The 7,769-nt window shown below is 41.2% G+C and overlaps 1 protein-coding gene across 1 annotated transcript in view; it reads left to right on the top strand.

Annotated features, from left to right (window-relative positions):
• Positions 1-214: 214 nt before the first annotated feature.
• LOC106574413 (E3 ubiquitin-protein ligase Midline-1) overlaps positions 215-7,769 on the top strand; it is a 53,254-nt gene continuing 45,699 nt past the window's right edge. The window contains exon 1 of the mRNA XM_014150288.2: positions 215-511. The gene's annotated coding sequence lies outside the window, so the exon portion shown is untranslated. The remainder of the gene's footprint in view (positions 512-7,769) is intronic.

Here is a 7,769-nt window from a genome sequence, read left to right as displayed (position 1 = left end):
AGAAAGAGTGATAGAGATAGCGGGACAAACCGTTGGCGCCAAGTCTGCTAAGTGTCAACACAATCAGTAGCATCTCCCCCCTGAGGTTTCCCGCTCTTTTGTGTCCCAGTCTGAAGTCAACAAATGGGACAGTGGGAAGAGGGAAGGTGGGGGGGAGTGGTGGAGGAGCAGGCAGCTCAACGCTCAACGTTCCGCGTAATGGGAAGAGAGGTTCAAACCACATGATAAAGCACTCAAAGCACTGGTCTCTCCAGCCTTCTTCACGCTCTCCTGAGCAACTCGACAAGTACGAGTCAGGGGAAAGGGGGAAGGACAAGGAGAAGAGGGGGGAGAACAACAGAGAGAAAGAGTCACTGTGGAGGCTTGATCACTCATGTTGTGTTTTGAGTGCCCGTTGGATACGTGGTTCCATCTCTCTCTCTCTCTGTCGTGCCGTGCTTCACTGTTTTCCCAGGTTGGTCATCCTATGCTTGTCTGTTCTCGGTTGGAGGATTACGAAAGAGTCTTGAATGTAAGTACTTCTTCATTTGTTCAGGGCCATCCTTGTGGGCTATTGGAGTTTGTTTAGTTAGTGGAAGATGCTGATGCACTAAGCTTGGTTACACATGGGGAGTTGTGTTTCGGGGGCTCCATGAGCTTGGGCATGGGCAGCGTCTGCACGTGTACGTTGTTGTTATTCTGTCTGTGGCTTCCACTTTTTGGGTCTGACTTGGACTGGGATAGACTTCTGGAGCACGGCATTGAGATTTACTTCAAATTGATTCAGATTCAGTAAGTCAAAGTACAAATACTTTGAGGTAACTATATGCAAATGTATGTCCAAAAACAACTTTGAAATTGACTGATTGGACTGTATATATTGGAGACCACAAATACCATAGATTCAATAATACATAAACCTGTTACATTGCTGATTCATTTTGCAGTACAGTTATTGAGAATATTATAACACGTTCATTTCAATGGGAAATTGGATGTCCTACTACGGTGGCTGAAACAGGAGGCAGTTGCTTTGCATGTTGAAACAAAGATCCAAATGATGTTAGCTTCATGCAGAGGACATTTTTCAGATTCTTATTGGGACCATAATTCCAGTCTTGACTGACTGTCATCCAATATAATGTCCCAAGTCTTTGTTTCATTGGAATAAGGCTTTAGCCTATTTGTATTCTCACAGGCAGCAGCCAGAAGGACTCTGAAAAGGGAAAATACTCTTGGAGCAATCATATATTGTGCCTTTTTCAAGGGATTTGTCTTTGGAGGTTTGCGTAAATATCACTTTAATGACATGCTCACAGATGAATTGTATAACAATCTAATACAAGAATGTACACGATACATTAGAGGGCAGTACCTCCTACTGCACTCAAGGACAAATGGTTTTAATTTTGCACTCATCTGCAGGACCATGTTGTCAGGCTTTTTCTGAACACCTGCAACTGAGCTGGGATAAATTTAGTCTTACATTTTTTGTTGTTGGTAGTTAACATTTACATGACATTTGAGTCATTTAGCAGACGCTCTTATCCAGAGCAACTTACAGGAGCAATTAGGGTTAAGTTCCTTGCTCAAGGGAACATCAACAGATTGTTCAGCAATTCAGCTTGGGGACTTGAACCAGCAATCTTTTGGTTACTGGCCTAACGCTCTTAACCCATACGCTACCAAGCAACAAAGGAACACCGAGACAGGCAATTCTGACCTAACTTACGGTCTTTTTTGGTCAATTATAGATGAAAGATTTACCCATTTTGAATGTTATTTGTTTTTGTGCATCTCTGAGCAATGACCTATCAATTCCCGGGGAGAAATTTCATGTTTTCATGTATTTCTACGCTATTGCCGTCCAAGCAGGAAAAAATCCTGCCGGTAAGACGTAGCACTGCAATAAAGCCGCTCTCACTACACTCAAAGTTAATAGGAATATGACTTTTAGATAGTGAAAACATCTATCATACATGTCAGATTTCAATATTTGCCGATGTAATAACTTGGGAGGTTGCCTTCTCTCGAATGAGCCATTGATCATATTTTTGCGATATTCCTACCTTGAGAAATGTGTAATTGAACAGGAGGGCCACCTAATATCTCCTATTTGTCTGCCTCTTCAGTCCAGGGTGCCTTGCATGGTTCCGTTGTGAATGTCAGACTCCCCTCTGCGAGGCACATCGATCTGCAGATTGAACATGGTGAGATTGTAGACTGCTAAATTGACTCGAGTTTGTTTAGGCGATTTTAAAGCTAACTAGCTACTCACATGTTGGTATTGTCTTTGGTATTATTGTATGTAGTTATGTTTGCAGGCCAGCCCTTAGAGAGAGTATTGCATTGTGGGTTTTGTAGTCAACTTGAGCTGCAACAAATTTCCACGATTTTCACATTACCACCAACTGTATTATAAAGAAAAAATGTGTTAGTGTTATTTAACACTATAAATTATAGGAATTAGTGGTTTTGGGTGGACTTTTCCTTTAGGGCCGAAGCACTTTGAAGCCCACAGGATACTGTATTCATCAAGGCCTAATTGTAAATTCCACATAGAACTACAAATGAATCATAAATGTCACCGTGATCCTTTTCCACTTGGTTGTCATTATATGTAGGATGCTTTTATAGGGGTATTTCGATTCAGTACAACTCAAGGACAATTGAAGTGAGTTTCAGTCAGGACGACTGATGAATAATCCACACAGTGTACATACATTTAAGCAATAAGGCCTGAGAGGGTGTGGTGTATGGCCAATAAACAACGGCTAAGAGCTGTTCTTATGTGCGACGCAACGTGGAGTGCCTGGATACAGCCCTTAGCCATCATATATTGGCCATATACCACAAACCCCCGAGGTGCCTTATTGCTATTATAAACTGGTTATCAATGTAATTAGAGCAGTAAAAATAAATGTTTTGTCATACCTGTGGTATATGGTCTGATATACCCCAGCTGTTAGCCAATCAGCATTCAGGGCTTGAACCACCCAGTTTATAAACATCAATAATACACATGCTTGTAACAGTATGTATACAGAGTGCACATCAAATAAAGAGAGTCCGAATTGTGGCTGCAACCTAAGTTTTAATATTCATTGTTGGTTGTTTTTCTGTGTGGCTTCTTTATACTTTTTACACGGTTCTGCCCTGGGTCCATTGTTATAGCACGGCAGATTGTGTCCAAACATAAATATTGGATGACAAGATAAGTGTATTGGTGCAGGGGCCTGGTTCCTCCTTCCACCCCCTCATCTAAACATATAACACCATCAGCTAGTCCCAAGGGAGTGATAAGATACATTCTGAAATATTTCTTAACACTTCAAGGTCAGGAAGGTAATATGCTCTTGGGAAACCGATGAAAGGTAGGATAGCTGTCCGGAACTCTTTATTTACTTGTGAAAAGATGTACTTTCTTAATCAGACTTCTCAGTTGACCTCGAGCTAATGTTTGTCCTCTGAGAGAAACTGTGAAATGGGACTGCTTGAGCTCAGACATATAATGTAGATGTAGGATCTTAATTTGATCACTGTTTTGTTGCTGAGAATTTTCCTGCATAGCAGGAAATTCTAACTTGTAGCGTATTCAAGGTTTAAAAAGGCTTCTAAAGTTCCCAATTTCCACTTTAAAATGTCAAACTTGATTTGCCCTAATGACAAATGTATCAACCCCTACAAAAACGTCCATTAATTATAATCTACATGATAATTCACATTTCCTGTTTCTGTAGGAGTAATTTCCTATTGTAGCAAACTGACTCAAATTAACATTTTACATTTGTATTTATAGATTTGAATAGCTTCAGTCTGCCCCTTGCTTCAGAAAATCCCTGATTCTAGTTGACACGCAGAGTTGAGGCAGTCGTGACAAAGTCAGGGCGTAACAGTTTTGGACCTGAGGAATGGAACAGGGCTGTGGTTGGTCACACTGCTGAGACTGTTGACATAGAAAAACAGAGAAAGTGATGCTGCTATACAAAGGCTTTGTCTTTGTATACTTGTCAAATAAACTCCATCAGCATGTCACGGCCACCCCCCAAACAGTAAAAACAAAATGGAGAATGTATTCATATTACTTTGGTGGGATCAGTTTCAGTTCAAATGTATTTATTTATTTGATTTATCTTTATTTAACCTTTATTTAACTAGGCAAGTCAGTCAAGAACAAATTCTTATTTACAATGACGGTCTACCAAAAGGCAAAAGGCCTCCTGTGGGGACAGGGCCTGGGATTCAAATAAATAAATAAATACAATATAAATACAGGACAAAGCACACATCACAACAAGAGAGACAACACTACATAAAGAGAGACCTAAGACAACAACATAGCAAGGCAGCAAACAAATGACAACACAGCATGGTAGCAACACAACATAACAACAACACGGTAGCAAAACAACATGGTAGCAGCACAAAACATGGTACAAACATTATTGGGCACAGTCAACAGCACAAAGGTCAAGAAGGAAGAGTCAACAATACATCACACAAAGCAGCCACTACTGTGAGTAAGTGTCCATGATTGAGTCTTTGAATGAAGAGAGATAAAACTGTCCAGTTTGAGTGTTTGTTGCAGCTTGTTCCAGTCGCTAGCTGCAGCGAACTGAAAAGAGGAGTGACCCAGGGATGTGTGTGCTTTGGGGACCTTTAACAGAATGTGACTGGCAGAATGGGTGTTGTATGTGGAGGATGAGGGCTGCACTAGATATCTCAGATAGGGGGGAGTGAGGCCTAAGAGGGATCATAAATGAGCATCAACCAGTGGGTCTTGCGACGAGTATACAGAGGTGACCAGTTTACAGAGGAGTATAGTGCAGTGTTGTGTCCTATAAGGATGACAACATGGTCTCATTAAAATGTCAAAATGGTGACATTTAACCTCTGTACCCAAGCTGACCTATTAGTTATATAAATGATACAGATATTCCTTTACATAGACTCTATATGTTGTTAGTCAAAGCCGACAAGGGAAGATACCACAATGGTTCGCAGTGGTCAACAAGGCAAAGCCGAGTTCACATCAGCACAGTCCGTCTTTAGTCTAATTACTGTGGTCTGATTTTAATAAACCAACTCTCTTGTTGCCATGGTAGAAACACCACCATTCCCAAGCAAGGCCTTGGCATGGGCGTCCAGCAGTGTCTCAGATCTATTCACGGCCAGCCAGTCTCCCAAATTCCTGCTGAAAATCTATCCTTTCCCCCTGCTGTGGCTTCTAGTGTCTGGCAGACATTCTCTGGCTCCTCCACATCACACAGTTTCCCACTTGAGTCAAGAATGCTGGAGTTTTCAATAGAACTAAAAGTGGTTTGTTTGTGAGGGTCTTTCTCTTCTACACTGTGGGGTTACTGGACTGTGTGAAGGGTGGTTTGTGTTCCGCGTGACCAGACATGACATTGGAACGTACCTTTTGGCAAAGACAGGCTTGAGAAAACCAAGCGAATCCAATTTACTGTGGTGGAGGGTGGATATTTAGCTCTATTCTTCCACCCGCACCTACTCGTTAAAGTTTGTCGGCTTGGGAAAGATTCAGTGGCCACCCTTTTCCAGCTCCATGCTGGAGGACAGTAGCAGTATGTTTACCCCTGGGATGGTGTTGTGCAAACTTGTCTTTAGATTCAATGTCATGGCTATTAAACCAGCTATGACCCTGTCACAAATAAAATGGTCAATGACTTTGCCCTGAGGCCGGTTTCCCATCACTATCTAATGAAAGTGTTAGTGCCAATGTCAGTCTTTGAGCATACAGGGACATGATAGGAAGCTGCTGTGGAGGTTTGTTGACTATAACACGGCTGACACCGTCAATATACAGCAGAAACAACCTGAGAGAGATCTTAGAGCAGAAACTGATAACTGCAAATATATTTTGGCTTGAATGTCTCGACTTAGATCCAGGGCAAGTCATTGACCTCAGACAGTACCAGTATTAGCCTAATCTGAGTATCTGAGTTGACTTACAAGGGCCTAACGCCATCATGTAGGTTTATTGTTTCTCAAGTGCACACTTGATTTGAACTGGTTGATTTTAGGCTTTGTGCCAACATGATTTTAGTTGCATTGACAAAAGGCGCTGATGGAGTCTGTGTACACAGCTGTCGGCGTTAACTGGATATTCGATTGGATGATGTTTTCAGTCAATGGCACTGCATTTACACAACAGAGCAGTAGATTTTCTTTTCAAGCTAGGCTAGATGATAGCCCGGGATAAAAGAGGAGAGAAGCGAGCACAGAAAGAACAGTATTGATTGTCTCCTAGCCTTTAGAAAACACATGTTGACTTTAAAGGAAAGAAGACACTCAATGTATTTCCCTATTTCATGTTGTCACTGTGGTGAAACTACAGCAAGGTTACATATTTATTCTTATCAGAACTCGAGCACTGAAACATCGTCTTAGATAACCTTCTACATGCTTTTTGCTGCTGACAATCTGCTGTGCTTTGTAATTATCCATTGTGTTTGTGGACCCCTTTGACTCAGTCTATGGAGGGAGACCATAACAATACATTGAGATGCAAGGTGTGTACACACACAGCTAAACCGTGTTTAATCTCATTAATGCAGAGAGGCTACTATTGGTCCTGGGGAAATGTAATTTTGTTATCAATTTCCCCTAATCTCCACTAAAACGGGCTCAAGGGGACAGTATTATTAAATGCAAGGGCTTTGGTGGACAGTCCTGGCACATTGGTTATATAATTTCCCTGAAAGGCCTAACATCAAACTTAAATGTCATATAAATGGTCAATTAACCGAACGGAATCCATTTAGAATTCATATGGGACGGGTTATGTTAACAGGGTATATTTATGAAATTCAGGTAACACTATACATTAGGCTGCTCTTATACCCATGTAGTAACACCGCAATTACACTAGTAACAACATTGTTAACATGATGTGTTTCAGTGTTTCAGCATTAGTACACAGGTAGAAGATCAACTTGATGTAAAGTATTACAAAATATAACACTTATTGTTAAACGTCACAAGAGCAACTTAATGTAACGTGTTAACAAACATCTAGTCCAGGGAGGGTGACACTGTGCTAACTTGATCATGCTTTCACAGCTACTCGTTCCACACTATCGACTATGGACACGCTCTGTTGTCTCCACAGTTCGATGCAGCAACCCCTCAATGTTGTTTTCCATCCACACAATCCATTTGGACTAATTTGATATCAATCCCATGCATGAGCACACACTGAGAGGAAGTGTCAAGGTTGCATTGCATCGCCACCAATCAGAAAGCATCTTTCTTCGTTAGCGGATAACAAGTTGTGAGACAAAGCCACGGTGTGCCAAGGGAATTAATGTGAAATCAGTATGTGGCCTATGATACATTCTGTAATGTGTTTTAAGAACAAAACATCACATTCTGTCTAGATAGAGGCCTACAATGCAACGTTTGCTGGACAAAGGCTGTGCTGTAGGTGGTTTATTGATTTAGGTTTTCGATGTAAAAAGAATAAAGATAAGGTGCTTAGTTTGCCTTTAGTCTGAGTCAGAATCTGTTAAAGGCCCAGTGTAGTCGAAAACATGATTTCCTGCGTTTTATATATATTTCCACACTATGAGATTGGAATAATACTGTGAAATTATGATAATGCCCTTTTAGTGTAAGAGCTGTTTGAAAAGACCCCCTGATATTTCTCCTTGTTTTGGTAGAATGGAGTTTTGGCCTGCCTGGTGACATCACCAGCTGCTAAATTAGTTTACACACTCTGTCCCCATAGGAGAACCCTTTTTGGTTCCATGTAGAACTCTTTTGGGTTC

This window comes from Salmo salar, chromosome ssa16 (assembly GCF_905237065.1).
Source record: "Salmo salar chromosome ssa16, Ssal_v3.1, whole genome shotgun sequence".
NCBI classification, from domain to species: domain Eukaryota; kingdom Metazoa; phylum Chordata; class Actinopteri; order Salmoniformes; family Salmonidae; genus Salmo; species Salmo salar.
Note: the sequence above shows the minus strand (reverse complement) of the source record. Positions and strands in the feature narration are given on the sequence as shown.